Raw genomic sequence first — 17,232 nt, 5'->3', positions numbered from 1 at the left:
TCTATCTATCTATCTATCTATCATTTATCTAACCTCTCTTCAATACATCAAGACACACATTTAACTTTTTCCTATTTTAGGGATGTTTACTTTGATCATTTGATTAAGGTGGTGTCCCCTGATTTGTTCCAATTTATAGCTACCATTTATTTCTCTTTACCATTTATTTCCATTTTTAATTAAGTCAACTAAAAAGAGAGACTTTGAAATTATATAAATATCCTATTCATCTTTAAACTTCCATCCAGTGGCTTCAATATTCAGTCATGATTCTTGTGTGAATTAGTGTATAATCACTTTACTATAAAAAAGAGCTTTCAATCCTCCTTTATGTAATTGTTTACCTACTTTCAGCATAGACTCATGGATTATTATTTTATGTAGTGGTAATTACTGTTATTATTCATTCTGAGGCTAAATTTGACCCTGGAATGGCCAGTACGGAGCCTCATTAGGTTGGCTCTGTATCATTTTGACATGTCTTTTTCATTTTTGGAAGACTTCTTTATTTTTCAACATAATAAGATGTTTCAGACTCATTTTTTATTTTATTGTAATAATTTTGGAGTCAGCCAAATCTTTAAGAACTGTTTTCTTTTAATTTGCTAAATTCACTTTTTTAATTCTAACATTTATTATAGATTCTCTTGGATTTTAAAATACATAATTATGAAATCTGTAAATAATGGTGGTTTTATATATTTATTAACAATCCTTTTATCATTTTTTGCCTTACAGCATTGGGTGCGTTGGGTAGGGCTTCCCAAGTTTAAAATTAAAACGTGATACTGGGCATCCTTGTCTCTTGTCTGATTTCAAGAAGAATGCTTTCAACATACCACTTTTAAAGATGACATTTATACTATATTTTTTATAGATGCCCTTTTAAGATTAAGTTAATTCCTTTCTTTTCCTAAGTACTAAGTTTTTCTAAATCATAATGATAGTATATTAGTTTCCTATTACTGCTGTAACAAACTGCCACAAAATTAGTGGCTTAGAACAATACAGATTTATTTCTCGTAGATCCAGAGGTTAGAAGCCCCAAACGGGTCAGCAGAGCTGTTCTCCTTTTCAAGGCTCTGGGAGATTGTGTTTCATCGCCTTTTCTGGTTTCAACAGGCCATCTGTATCTGTTCATGGCCTTGCATCATTCTGAACCTGTTTTTCTGTTTGTAACATCTCCTCTGACACTGACCTTCCTACCTCCTTATTATAAGGGCTTTTGTGATTACATTGGGCCAACCAGAATAATCCAAGATATGTCCATGTCAGGACCCTTAGATGAATCACACAAAGTCTTCACCATGTAAGGCATCATATTCATAGGTTCTGGAGATAAGGCACGTACATCTTTGGAGGGGCATTTTTCAGCCTGCCATAGATAATAAATGATATTGAATATATTCTCTGCATCAAGGTGCTAATAATATGTTCTTCTTTATGGTGTATGTGTGGTGATTTCACTGCTAATGCTCTCATGTTAAACAACCATGAATTCATGGGATAAGTCAGCTTCTCTGTGATGTATTATTTTGTTTAGGTGTTGCTAGATTTCATTTGTGTCTATCTTAAGTAAAATTGGCAAGTATTGTTTCTCTTTTGACATCTTAGTTGTTGCTTTTTTAAAAAAAATCACAGTTATTTTGGCCTCAAATAATTAGTCAAAAAGTGCATTTCTTTCTCCCAGTCTCGTAAAAGTTTCTGCTTTTGCCATTATTATCCTCTCGTGCACTTTCTATGAGTTGAGTTTACTTTTTCTAACTTCTTGAGATGAGTGTTTAGTTCACAGATGTTCATCTTTTTTTCTTTTCTGACATATAAATTTAATGCTAAAAATGTCCCTCTGATATGACTTTAGTTGCAGCAAACAAGTTTGGATATGTAGTCTTTATTGTTATTAATTCAAAATATATTCATATATTCTACTTTTCCTTTTGATATTTTTGACCCATAAATTCTCACCTGCCTCTTCCAAAGCACATACATAGATACATACATACATACAAGTGTATTTATCCAAATTGCTAGTTTACCATTATCATCAGCGGCATTCTTTATGACCTATTTTTGACTATTTCTACATATGTATTGACCGTAAACAATGTATGCTATTTTTCTGTTTGTGTCAAATTTATATTAGTCTATATAAGTTTATATTTATAAAGATGTCATATAAATGTTAATCCAAAAGAAAACTGGCAGGGAATTAGTAATATTAGATAAAACAGAACTGAAGACAAGAATAACTGAGTGGGAACAGAATATAATAAAATCATTTAACTTTGAAAGAATTCCATAGAAAAATGGGGAAATAACGTGAGCTGACAATGCACTTAAGAGAAAACCTGTAAATGCAGTAATAGATGCTAAACCTAATGATACCAAACAAAAAGGAAGAACACTTTTACATACATAGAGTTGATAAATTTGCGAAATTTGACAATATTAACATTGACAAAAACAGAAAGAAGCTTACAAAGTCCAGAATTTCCATCTTGAGTGGGAGTATAAATTGCTACAACTAAAAAACACTTTGTTTAGCAGTTGGGTTACATCCAAAACAGTGAAGAAGTGTACAGCTAATGATGCCACATTTTTCCTTTAGACATATTATCTAGAAACAAAAACTTGCAAAAATGCACAAAATGGGCAGTTACAACATATAAATTGTAGCATTGTTTCTAAGAGCAATAACATTGGAAATAACCTAAAAAGCTCTTTTTTTAATGTTTTTTTTTTTATTTCTGAGAGAGAGAGAGAGACAGCGTGAACAGTGGAGAATCAGAGAGACAAGGAGACACAGAATCAGAAGCAGGCTCCAGGCTCTGAGCTAGCTGTCAGCACAGAGCCACACGTGGGGCTTGAACCCGCGAACCATGAGATCATGACCTGAGCTTAACCGACTGATGAAGTAGTGAAGAATATCTTTGAGCAAATAACCAAGAATTCTTGGTAACAATGATATGATTTAGAATGGAACTAAGGAAACCTTATTGCCACTTACAGCTCTGCAAGTCCAGTAAGCCAGTCTGGGAGTGATATCTGTGACCCTCAAGTTATCTGTCCAATGGGATTTGTTGTAGATATATAAAATTAACATAATTTGAGCACTGTGGTCTCCAAACTCCTGATTTACTATCTCTTTCCATGGTATAGCAATACATTATATAAGAATAAAACAAACCTTCCTTGATTAGATAAGCTTGACTATTCTGATTAAATAAGAGGAAGCAGGTTTGTTTGCTAGAAGTCTTGGAACCTTTAATGTGCTAATGCTTAGGAGTCATCTTGAGTTAGTCATCCATGCAATCTTTCACAAGTTGACCTGGACATGAAAAGTCAACAGGCAACATACAAGTGTTAATCTAGAAGGCTCCCTTCCTTTGTTTTTCAAGGAATACTTTTTTGAGAATTGGTATTCTATGAAACAAATGTTTAAAATTTAGTGTTTGAATTTCTGCTTGTAAGTTAGAATGTGCCTTTTAAGAAGACAACTTAGAGATATAAACTACAACTGGCCCTTATCTTAATTTTGATGGAACTAACCGAGTCAAGGCATGAATTCACAGAATAACGACAATAACAACAAATCTGCCTAGGATCTCAGTCCATTATTTAACCTCATTAGCAACCTACTCTAACCACTTACAGAATTAAAAGTAAAAGGAAACTTGAATGGGACCTACCACATATTCAGGGTCAGGATCCTTAAGCTTGGAAAGAGAAAAATCAGCCAGCTATGGAGAACAGCTTCATGGGGCGATGCTAATGGGCCCTGAAGTGCTAGCTCCCATTTTTATGGATGGCTACTCTAACCAGTTAATTAGGTTCCATGAAACCAGGAACTCTATTTCTTAAAAGGGAACAGATGTCATTTGCCTATTTTTATCCAACATGATGATAAGTAACCTGGACTACAAAGAGTTTTCAAATGGCACGAGTCAGCAATCTCAGTAATTATAGGATTTGGGGAACAATTTTTTAAATGGAAATGTACCAGATCAAAAATATGTATATTAGTGAATGTATATTTAGTCATAGACTCAGACACATCATACAAAGCACTAATGAGGTATAGTTTATATATTTGCATATAGGTCTACCCTTATAGACTGATAGCTTAGTTTGTTGTATTACTTAAATTAATATTTTTAAGTAATTTGCATCTCTTTTACAAGTTTTTGTCTGGCTAATCTCCTGAGTTCCTATAATGTACTTTTGTGAAATCTGAAATAAATTTTTGAGAAACCCTCTGGTTGCTACAAAGTGAGCTCTAAGAACAAAGAGATATTGCAACACAAGCTGAGACTGAGGTCTTAATTCCTCCTTTAGAGATACTTCCCCTCTGGCAATTCCTCAGACATGAGAAAAAAAACAAGGTTGTAATATTGGAATTTTGCAACTGTTATAAGGGATCCTAGAGGTCACTGACTTAATATTTGTGCTTCTTTATTGTAATCTCTAATAATCATTGCAAAGATGTTTGTAGCATGTATTATTATTTCTCATGACTTTTAAATACAACAAGCAATATCCTAATTAATGAATTTCCATAATATTTATTTTCCTGCCTTCTGCATCATTTATCTCCAGGCATCAGGAAAATGTAAAAGAAGAAAATTTTACAGTTATATAAAGTCCATTATTTAGTTCTTAGTTGTTTGACATGCTCTGGCCACCTCCACCTCCTTCCAAAAGTGAAGACTTTGACTTGGCTCAGGGAAGAATGGCTCTTTTGCAAAAGCAGAATTAAGACCCCATCACTGGGCTCTAGCTTATCTCTCCAACTGCAACTCTTATGACTCCCTGTCTTAAAATTTATATTCTAACAACACTTAACCTCATGGAGCTGGCCATTTCCACTTCTTATTGCTCCATCTAACAGGAACGATCTTCCTGTTAGATCTTCATGCCTGTGGCTGTCTTGTCTTTTGGCCTGGCAAACTCTCACTTGTCCTCTCAGACTCCCTAAGCAAGCCTTCATTGACCCCTTGGGTTGATAAGTGCCTTTTTTCTAGGCTTTCCTAACATCTCATGCAAAGATCCACCTCTGCAGTTTTTGCAATATACTATGCATGTATGGGTCTCCTCTGTGCTTGAAGAGAATGGCTACATGACAATCTTGGTCTCACCAGTGTGCAGCACACTTGGTGTCCAGGTAGTGTTTACTGGGTTCCTGAGTGCCACATGTGATCATTATAAATTAAAATATTTTGGAGCTGGGTAGGTAAACTCTATTAATATAAGAATTAAAGAACAAAGCTGCATAAAGTAATGAAGAAGTTTGAAAGAATTGAAAATAGACGTTTCTGAGACTTTGGGTTGGATAATTGCTCTCTAGCATCAATGAGGTATGAATTAGTTCCATATAAATACATTTACCATATATGACTTAATATTTATTTACTTAGTATTTAATAATATTTACTTAATGTAAGTGACAGGCTAAGCAGAAGTAAGTAGTGGGCTCTATTTTTGTGCTGTTTACACTGAACTGCATTGCTTTCATGGCTCTAAGCTATATGTCACATCTCAAATACAAGTTCTTTCTACTTGCATATATTTTCAGGGTATGCCCTGCTCCGCAATTTATCTGGCTTACAGACTGGTTTGGAAAGCTGATGTTCTATAATGATAAATTAAATTCTCAATATGGCGGTGGAAAAGGACAACGACAGATTTTCCATTTGCTGTGAGTTGACCTTAGGGGTATGTCAGATTTCAGGCTTTCTGCTCTAAGCCCCTTCACTGCAGGGACTGAGTTTTATTAGTCTTAGCCCTGTTAGGCTGTTCTCAGCATAAATGTTCAATGACTGATATACTCGTCCAACAATTCATCCATCAAGGAATAATTTGTTAATTATTATCTCAATGATCTCTATATTTGTCTTCTGACTCAGAAGTTCCAAGTGTTTCCAATAAACATAGTTATAGTTATAAAATGTTTTGCTGCTGATAGTATTTTGTTCCAAGATAAAAGATATGTTGACCCAAATTAATTACAGAAAGCCAAGAAAGTCAATTGGGGCTTTAAAAAATTTTCTTGCTATCCTTCCAAACACTTTGATTTTAAAGTATCATGCCATCTGTAATCTTAATTCTTAATCCTCCAACTGAAAACATCAATCTTTTAGCAGGCCCGAGGGGGGAGATCCTCTGGAGGGGGAAAGGGGCTGGGAGATGGAGGAGGCAGGAATAGAAACCAGATCTCCAGTCTAGAAGTCTCTCCAAACTCTCATATCCAAATCCTTACTTCTTAGTTCACTTTTTTACTTGCTTGTCTAATCATTGTTTAAATTTTACCATTTCAAAAAGGAAATTCTTCTTTTTCCTCTCACTTCAACAGCTTCTCATGCTGTAATCTTCCCTGTCTCATCTACAATGGCTCCATCAGTCTATTTGGCCAAAATCTTTGCTCTTTCTTTAACCCCATCTTCTCTCAAACCCATTTTGAAGCCATCAGCAAGCCCTGTAGCTTCTGCCTTCAAATTAAATGAAAATCTGGGGCTTCATTATGCCTTTGTAGCCACCATTCTCAACCAAGCCACCCAAATCACTCCCCTGGCCCACTGAAGGCTTCCAGGTAGGTTTCCCTGCTTCATCTCGACTGTCTGTTCTTAGTGCAGCATCTAAAAAACCCTTCAAAATGGAAGTCAAGGGGCTCCTGGTTGGCTCAGTAGGTTAAGCTCTCAACTCTTGATTTTGTCTTGGGTCATGATCTCACAGTTCCAGAGTTCAAGGCCCATGTGGGGCTCTGTGCTAATGGCATGGAGGCTGCTTGGGTTTCTGTCTCTCCTTCTCTCTTTGCCCCTCCCCTACTCACATGTCCATGTGTGCTCTCTCTCTCTCTCTTTCTCTCTCTCTCTCAAAATATATAAATAAACTTAAAAAAATGGAAGTCAAATCATGTCAAGTCTCCCTTCAAAAACCTCTAATAGCTTTCTACTCAGGAGCAGTAAAATTAGAAGTCTTTACCATACCATGGCAGCTACTCCAGGATTCCATCTTCAACCATGTCAACCTGGTCTTTCTGTTCCTCAAGCACGATACGTCCATACCTTCCTCTGGGCTTTTGCATTTCTCCTCCCTCTTCTGCAGTGTGGTTCTCCAGATGACTCCATATCTCACACCCTTATCTGCTTCATGTGTTAGATATTATTGCCTTGTTGACGCTTTCTCTAACCAATCTACCTAAAATAATAACCCTCACATCTATCACCCCCTGCTACCTTTACACTACCTTTTAACTTCCTTTTATTACCTGTCATACAATGTGTTTACTTGCTTTTTAAACTTTTTGCATTCTATTTACTCCTCCCAGAACATGGATTCTATTTGACAATGCTTTATTTTATTTTATTTTATTTTATTATTTTATTTTATGGCTCAGTGGTCTACCCTTATGTCTAGGGTAGTGTCAGGCACATAGTGGATGCCCGTAAACATCTGTTGGCCAAATGAATGAGCTTGTGAATGGTTAATAACAAAAGAATATTGTCGTGAGCTTACTTCCCATTTCCACAAACCCTTGATGACAGTGGGTCAGGAATTTTTAGTTCTATGGTAGAAAAAGAAAAACTAAGACTTCAAAGAATGTCTTAAGATTCTCACAGTCACAGATAACAAAACCCCACAAAATCTAGACAAACGATACAAGGAACTACAGCAGTAAGACCTAGGGTGTCTCATAGAACCAGGGGTTAGGTGTGCAGCCAAGTCTGTCTAAATGAAGCTGTGGGGCAGGAATGCTGACAAGATTACTTTCCCTCCTACTCTAGGTTGGGCTAAGAAACATTAAGATTCAGTCTTCCTTTCCATATTTGCTCTTTCTTCCTTTCCACCACATTATTTTCTTCCTTCAGGGTAGCTTTTTTGCTCACATGGCAGAAAGATGTTTTTCACAGCTTACCTTTCAACAACTCTGTTTGGAGGTTGGTGGTTGGGGGTGGGGAGTCTGATGGCTGAAATCCAAGGAGTATGCAGACAAGGGTGGTTTCCCCAAGAAGTAGGAATCATTTTGAGTTGGTCAGGTACTCTTAAAACTCTCTACTAAAAAGCAGGAAGGACATCTTCCCAAAGTAAGATCCTTTGGGAAGGACATCCTTCCCAATGTAAGGAGGGGCAGAGGCTGGACTTGACTGGGGTCTTCTGTTCCATATCTTGGGCTTCCCAAATTTCTCCACACATATGCTCCAGTGAGTTACCTGTGAAGCTTCTATATCCCTTTGATGACTATAGGCAAGAGTAATTAGGTTTTTAAAAAAGGATAAAATAAAATTTTAGAAAAGAAATCATCATATAGAGAGATGGGAGTTTGTTATTCCCAGAACCCAACCCCAGCTACCATGTTGCTGCAAGGTGGCTGCAGCAGCCAGAGAGTCTGCCCAGGCAACGTATTCATATCCATGGTACTGGAGAGTTTGTGGTTAGAGAAGTATTTGCTTCGTATGTGATTCCAGAGATTGTGCCCAGCGGGACATCAAGGGCATTGATCTGGCATAATTTCACCATTGGTGAGCAAAAGCCTGCTCTGTAAAATATTTATGTTGTTAAATTTATTTCAACTTCATTCCTTACTGAAAAAGGAATGGAGGTAGCTTAGTGCTGCAACTGGTTTATAAAAAATGTAATTTACTCTACTTTCTGCCCACAGTTAATTTAGCCCCATTGTGTCCTTGCCCCAAGTTCATGGAAATGTGACTTCACTAGGGAAGAATCCATGTAAAGATTGTACATTACACTTTAATGTCGGAAAGGTGGATGAGTTGACATCGTATAATGGAGAGTGTATCACCCTTTTACTAAGAGATGTAATAGCAGAAACAGTCTTGACTGTGGAAACTGCCATAATAACTGCTATGCTCATTTTTTATTGATGATGGATAAAAATTCTCATAATATTGAAGCACAGGAACTTGCTGGAATATAGCTTCAGGCTGCCCCTGGGGCAGACTTTATTTATGCATCCCTACTTTCACTATTTGTAATGATGATGATGATAATAATAATATTAATATTACTAATAACAAATACTAGTACTCTCTGAATTATGACAGGAACTAGAAGTTTCAGCTATTTTCACCTCGACCTATTCTGCTGAATCTTCTTTTAAAGATGTAATGTAAGAAAACCCATTGTTCTGGTGTTAAAAGACCTATGCTAGCAATTTGGAACAGAAAGTGAAATTTGCCCACGATGGGTTTTGCTGGTTTTGCAACTATTATTGTAGGCTTTTTAAAAATTATTAATATATAAAGTGCCCTGAGCCTTACAGAATAGAAGCAACTGAGCAGGCTTGGGAAATAAAGTTACATAAATTGCTATTAAGTTAGTAGCACAAACCACAGTGACCCTACTATGGCTCAATATAGTAGTTTCAGGAGAACAGTCACAATCAGAAATTTTCAAAACTGAAAAAAGAAAGTACTTTAAAAAATTAGTGTATTTGTCTAAATATTTAAAATAGGAGTGTCAAATGGAGATGAATAAAGATTTCAAAGAATCAGAGAAAACATTCAAGAAGGTGAGGATAATATATAAAATTCTTGTATAATTTGATGCACTGTGTACCGTGTAACTTTGTCAGGCACAATGGGAAGAACTCCTGCCTGATCTTAGAGCCCAGAGAAGTTTACTTCTGAATAATGGGTTTGTTTTTTCTCTAATGTGCTCTTGCAACTGTGTAACTACCCAGGTTTCCTTTGAGAGGGAGTCAATTTCTCATGTTCAGTCCTAGCAGTGCATGGGTCCTTCTAGGATGTGTTTTCTTATCATTTCTGAATCCACTTGAAGCTCCCAGGATCTTTTATTATGTTAGTTAGCTTTATACATCAGGTTAGCTGCCTTACCCACATCCTTATGGGAAAAATGTGGGGGTTATGGAGGAAAGGTAAGGGAAAAAATTGAATTGTTAAAGCTTAGACAAAAATACAATCTTCTAATGATAAATTACAAAATTTAAATTTGTAAATTTTCTAAATTGCAAAAGTGGTAACTAAATTTCTCTTAAGAGATCAATATCCCTAATGCTAAGTTGCTTTGACAGTAAATAGCTTTAATTTGTATCATGTTCATATTCAGCCACAACAGAACGTCACCTCCGAGTTTAATTTTGTGAGAGCCTTCTTAACTTTCATAATCCCTGTTTCCTTTTATTCATCTATAACCTTGTGGTAATTGTATGTACCTTGAACAAATCTTAACCTTTGCACACCTCAATTTTCTTATCTATCAAATGGGTATAAAATAGAAGTGTGTTGTGAAGATTAAACAAGCAGGTATATCTAATAAATTTAGGAAAATTATCTGCACAGTAAAATGTAATTATATTATTATTATTCCTTATATGTTTATTTTACAAAGGTTTTAGAAATATCCAACATTAATTCCCCAACTTAGGGGCTGGAAATATAGGTTTACTGAAACAGGTGCAATAGTAGGTTCTTAATTGGGCTTAACATGACTATTAAAAAATTGCATGGTCTGCGATTGCCTCTGTGGGATTCTTTGTTCATCTTCATCCTAAATGCCACAGGAATTAGCGCTGTAGAGCCGTAGTTCTCAACTAGGCGATTCTGCACCCCACCCCCCGGGACTTCCAGCAATCTAGAGTCATTTTTGGTTGTCACAACTAGGGAGGAGTGTGCTAATGGCACCTAGTGAGTGGAGGCCAGAGAAGCTACTAGACATCTTACAATGCATTGGACAGGCCCTGCAACCAAGAATGATCTCACCCCGAATGTCAGTAGTGCCATGCGTGAAAAATACTAGAATAGCATTGCATGACCAAAAGGAGAATAACAAGGAATTGGCATAGAGCTGGAGGATATCAGAGTCTTTTTTACTCAGTTACTGCTGTTTCTGTATACTTTTTTAAAAAAATTTTAGTTTCTACTTTTGTCAGAAGCTTAAAAAATATGGTAAAAAAAAAAAAGGAATGTGACATCATTTAAAGAGTCCCAGAGACTGTCATTACCCACCTGAATTACCTCTAAATTCATGAACAAGTCTATTTTCAAAAGGCCACTTAGACCCAAATTAAGAATCTCAAAAAGATGCATCAGAGTCTACATCTAACATATACCCTAGAGAAAGTCTTGTGTGAGTGAGTCTACAGGGCTGTGCAGAACAATATCATTGGTAATGGTGAAGAGTTAGACAACCTAAATACCCACTGAAAAAGTAAATGTATAGAAAAAATAAATGTAAAAGTAAATGAACTAGATATGTATCAAGTGGGTAAATTTCAAGCATAATTTGAGTGAAAAAAAAACAGGTTGTTAAGGTAATATCATTTCTATACAAATCTAAAAAACAAAATAATACATTACCAGTTAAGATTGTGTTTGGCTGCATTTAAAGAAGTGTAATGACAGTGGCTTAACAAAAATAGCAGCTTATAATCTTGTCCTGCAAGAATTCAGCTAAAGGTGATCCAGAGAAAGGTGGCTCTAACCTGCCACCAGTCTAGTCCCACAAAGTGAGGAATGAGACAGTTGTACAATGAACTGGGTCTGGTCCAGAAAGGGAACAGGGTATGTACATGTCCAAATATGTTTAATTAGTCCATCTTTAATGGAGGACTCAAAAAATTATTTTCAGAGACGCTCAAGGCTGCACCCAGGGTTGTTTTTTCAAGGTTTATGGCTCTTTCTGTCTTCTGCTCTTTCATCCACAAGATGGCAAGATGGTAGCTTCCAAGTTACACACTGCATCTGTGTTCTAGATCTGAATCTGAATATATTCACTTTTATCAGGGAAACAATGGTTTTCTTAGAAGCTTCACTTTCTAAACTTCTGCATAAAGCTTCTTGACTAAAACTACGTCAAATCTTTCCCTATTCATCCCTCCAGTCTTTATCTGCACCAGAGCCTGGGAGAGGGGTGTGAACAGACCATCTTGGACAGGATCAGGGTTCTGATATAATGCTGGAAGGCAATGTGACAGTGATAGGGTGGGCGATTAGAATTGTCTGCTTCAAATATTACATAATGTTTAAAGCTAAGTAATAAAGACATAAAAACACGGACTGGGAAATTATATCCCAAATTTATGAAAGTGTTTGCCTCTGGAGAGGGAGAAAGAAGAATATAATTGAATAAGAGTACAAAGAGGATTTGTACTTAATCCCCATTTTATTTACATATGTAATATGAAAAAACCTAAAGCAAATGTGGCAAAATATTAAAATTGTTTTGATCTGGGTGCTAGATGCATAAATGTCATCCTCACTTCTTTTATATTAATCTTTCTAAATTAAGGGGAAATCACAGCTTTTGTTAACTTTCAACATATTGAGGCTAGTGGTCAGTGTCCTTTTGCCTTGCAAGAAAGGGAGACATGCAAGTATCAGGCCAAATAATGAGACAGAAGAGCTCTGAGATGAAATTTCCAGGGAGCTACATTCCCCCTGACCACTAAGCTGGGCCAGTTTTGGAAACTCCAACTCCCAAACCCATATTGTATACAGTGTCTCCCTGGTGCATCCTCTGAAACAATTCAACTAGGATTCAAGCGGAACCATTGGGAAGGAATTTTAAGTATTCATGATTCATCTTGTTCTCCCTGAAAGTCAGCATAAAAGCTTGCACATACAATGTTTCCAAATAGCTGACTGTCCTAACATTTTCTTTCATAAGAGATAGGTCATGCAGGATACTCGTATAAGAGGTGCTTTTATGAAAAGGTACTTTATCCACCCCACCACCACAAAAAAAAAAGTATAATGAATTATTTTCTAAAGCTGATGATTTCGGAGCCTTCATTTTCATGAAAGTCAAAGTCACCCCCACTCAGTAATGAATTCCTTTTAGATGAAATTCAGACTTTCCAAGGTTACCAATTCAGGTTTCACAGAAAAAAAAAAAATCATACCAGTCTGACAATAGATATCCAGGAGAAGTTGAGGGAGTTAGAAAACAGGATGAGGTGACTGGGCATTTAATGAACACTTAAAGAACTTATTTTCATGCCAAAGAAAGAAGCCAGTTTAGAGTGGGTTTTAATTTATGCAGATGAAGAAGTCAGAGGAAGAGAAAGGAAGACTTATTGTTTTAGTTTCACTTATACCTGCTGCAGAATCACGTCCTCCTGACCCAAAGTGCCCCTATGAAAAGGAAGGACCTGGAAGGGAAGTGAGGGGAGAGGGAAGAAGGGGAGAGGAGGGGAGGGGAGGGAGAAGTCTGTCAGGGAAACTCAGAAGGTCTTCTTTCTGTAAAAGAGCCCCACATCCTCCCTGTCACTGTGTCTTTCTTTTATTATCTTAATCGTTTTAGAAAACATGGAAAGGGTTTCAGTGTGGGAAAGACGAGAAATGAGTTTTATTTTTCCCAGCTCCATTAAATATAGAAAAGGAGACAAAAGAAATCACTCTGACTTAATTAATCCCAGGAGCACAGAAACAACAGCAACAGTTTTCTTTGAACAAGTATGCACAATACCAATCTCTCTTTGGGAACAGGCAGCCAAATTACTTTAATACTCCTGAGGACAGAAGCTGGTGGGAGCAAACCAGTTTAGGGCCCAAAGAGTAGAGTGGTAATTTAATCCCTTTCTGATTATGCTGACAGATGTTGTTGTCATCTTATGGATGTGGCTTTGGACCTACTTCCAGGGACATCAGGACAATTTTGCTGGTCAAAGTTAAGTTTGGAAATTTTCAGACCAATGGGAAAAGCAAATCTATTTAGATTTTTAAGTTGGTTTACTCTTAGTGCTGCTTACTCTTAGAGTAGAATCATTTCACACAGCATTCCTGCCTGGGAATCAGTACCTCTGGACCTGAGCCCCTGTTGAGACCCAAAAACCTGAACTTTGCAAGTATTTTGGCCACTCTGAGTGCTCATTTCCTCATTTGCTCAGAATTAAAAAATATATATTTCTAGAGCAGTTGTGAGAGATAAAACAACTGATGTGAAAGCATTGTGTAAACTCTAAAATGTTGAGCAATAAGATTATTTTAAGGGTATTAAAGATATTGATGTGTTATTGGCAGAAAAGTAACAGGTCTAATTTTTTGTTTTGTTGCATGTTTTTGTTTTTATTTTGCTTTTTTTGTGCAGATCATTTTGGTCACAAACTTCCCCTTCAGTAGGGTGTATCTAAGATGACCCTGCTTTTACTTCTTCACTTTCAGAGTCTTCTTCAAGCTTTTCTTCAAGCTCAAACACTTGAAAGATATGTGACTCAAAGTACAAATATAGAGCAGAATCTATAGATCTAATCTATCTTGCATAAAATCCTTGTGTGGACAACATCTGAAAGGAAGTCAAAGTATGACACTAAGAGAGGCACTGAAGCTAAAAACTAGAAATTGTAATAGTTGATGTTTGCTTTGGCTTCTCCAAGAAGTTGGAGAAACAAGGTCTGTATTCTTTGGAAGATTCTGATTGAAAACAGGATTTTTATTAAGTTTTAGAAAAGCCATAAGGCAAGGATGAATTCTCTGATAGCTGCTCAAATATTTCCTGAACATTATCCCTTTCAAGGGACTAGAGCTTTGATGAATGTGGCTGTCACCCCCAGAGATGACATGTAACGTATAATAAATGGATCAGCGCCTGGATGTTTAGTCTTCTATGGAGGAACACAGAATACAAAGATTCTAGGGTAAGCTTATTTTGCTTGGTGCTGATTTTACATCTGTGCAGGTAGGTGTGCAATTTTAAAACACAAAGTACCAGGATGCTATAGATCACCAGCACTCAGGCTGTAAAGAGGCACATGTGTGCCACAGAACCAAAGATGTCTGTGAGTTCGGTCAGGTCTGACTCAACAGTCTCTGAAGTAGGAGCAACAGCAGATCCAGAAATACCAGCGATTGCCCACTCCTGGCTGCTGAGTCTCAAGCCAAAATAAACTGGGCTGACTGAACTTTTTTGTCACATCTGATTCAGCAGCATCCGGCTTAATGGGCTGCTTCCTCCAAAGAGAGAAGTGGTGGACATCTGCTCTCAAAAATGACTGACATGTTCTCCAAGCTAGCATTTTCTCTAAGGCTTTCGTGCCATATATCGCTTAAGTAAAATTTAAACTTTTTGAACAGAATCTGCAGAGTTAAGGAGAGAGTGTGATCTGATCTTCAAGGATAGAGCAGGCGTGTCTTCCTTCTAAGACTGTGTTGTTGTAATTGAGATTTCTAGAATGTGATGGGCCCAAGTGTTCTCCTTTCAGGCCAGTGAATGTTTAAAAATAAATCTTACTGCATCCTCACATGTAACAAATGAGCATCTTCTACCTTGGACATCTGCTAGGAATACTTTAGATTATCCTGAAGGTCCACATGATGCTTTTAAGTCTCCCACGGTGCTTTCACATGAATGGTGTCCCACCACTTTGAGCCTAGAAATATGGCTGAGTTCAGACAGAAGCCTCTGCAGAATAGCAGCATCCTTTGAAAGAAGGCAGCAGATTATAGCCAAAGTCATTATATGACCAAGATGAGCTCTTGCGATGTTTGAGGGATCCCACAGTGGCCATCCTACAGTGATCAAGAGCCATCAACCTACAAAACATGTTTTCAAAAAACAAACAACGTTCATTCCTTTTAAATCAGTTCTCTCAGATCTCCTTTCTTTTTTGCATTCCCTCTCATATTTCAAAGTGCATGTTGGGAGCAAGGCCCAGGGACTTCAGGTTCTACACAAAACCCATAGAGAACCAAAAGGAACTCCTCACAGGCATGGAGATAGGTGGGAGGTAGTGAAGTTTATGGAGGATATAGGGCATTTTTTTTGGAAAGACTATGGCTATAAATTTCCTCAAAAGCAAGGAGAATATCTTATTAATTTGTGTATCTTTCACATAGTTAGCAGTGGCTTGTGTATAGGACATATTAAAAGTTATTTGTTGCTGCCATTGATCCTTCACAGAGCAAAACGTTACTCCACATGTACCATGAGAGTCTCCATGGGGCATAAAAAGATGAATAAAATAAGGTCCCAATTCCAGAGTCTGCCACAGGGGCACCATTTGGTCCATGCTGCAAATTCACAAAAGACCTAAAATATAGACATTTTTCAATGTTGTACGTGCGATTATCTGTGTCTTCATATATGCCTTCTTACAGCCCTGAGAGCTGAAGTTGTTCATCATACAAATTTGAATTAAGCTACAGTATGGGGGCATAAGGGTGGCTCAGTCAGTTAAACCCCCGACTTTGTCTCAGGTCATGATCTTACTGTTCACGGGTCAAGACCCTGCATTGGGCTCTGTGCCGACAGCTGAGAGCCTGGAGCTTGCTTCAGGTTTTGTGTCTCCCTCTCTGTCTCTGCCTCTCCCTTGCTTGCACCCTGTCTCTCTCAAAAATAAATATAAACATTTTTAAAAATGTTTTAAATAAATTAATCCACAATTTTTGCAACTCTTCCCGATGGTTTGCATCTTTAGAGATTTAATTAATATATTGTCTTATTTATGTTTATCTATCCAAGTATCATCTATCTACCATCTTTCTATCTGAAATAAAATATTCACAAATGAATAGCCTCCAAATTATTAGTGATGAACATTGTAGTAAGGGTATTGGGATTCTTTGTGGTTTTTACCCTCTTCCTCTTAGTTTTCTGTATGCTTGAAATCATTACATGGGACATATATGACTTACATAATCAGAGGAAAGCAACAGAATTATATCCATTAGGCAAAACAAGAAAGAGGATTCAGCAAATGTGTGAATGAGGAAAGTCAATCAAAGATGACAACCTAGTATGAGTCAAAATAGCTAGAACAATGGTGGTTCTGTTAACAGAAATAGAAGGTTCAAGGAAAGAAACTGAGTTAGGAGAGGGCATGCTCTGAATCCAGCTGTGGACATGATCCGGAAGTGCCAGAAGAGCATCTACATGGTAATGTGGAAGAGAAACTTGGGGGAAAGCTGGCAATACAGACAGAAAAGATTATCAGTTAGGAGTGAAATTGCAAAGGGAGAGATGAGCCCAGATGGACAAGATAGAATTTGTACATTTAGAGTGCAAGAGTCAACAGACTCATGGATGGAGAAAGCACCAACAATGAGGGAATATAAGAACCAAAGGTGAGGGTCTCACAGCACCACAGGAGTGGAGGGGCCACAAAGAGGAGGCATCCACAACACCGAAGGCAGAGTGTCAAGGACAAAGATGGTTGGGGATGCCTATGATGTTTGGTGATTAGGTATCCTCAAGATTACTTCTCTATGTTCATGCAGAGAAGTAAGTAAGCATTATGTTCTCAAAGAATAGTTAACTTCA

Source organism: Crocuta crocuta, unplaced genomic scaffold (genome assembly GCF_008692635.1).
Source record: "Crocuta crocuta isolate KB4526 unplaced genomic scaffold, BGI_CrCroc_1.0 scaffold167, whole genome shotgun sequence".
NCBI lineage: Eukaryota > Metazoa > Chordata > Mammalia > Carnivora > Hyaenidae > Crocuta > Crocuta crocuta.
The sequence above is the reverse complement of the archived record's forward strand: the minus strand, read 5'-3'. Positions refer to the sequence as shown.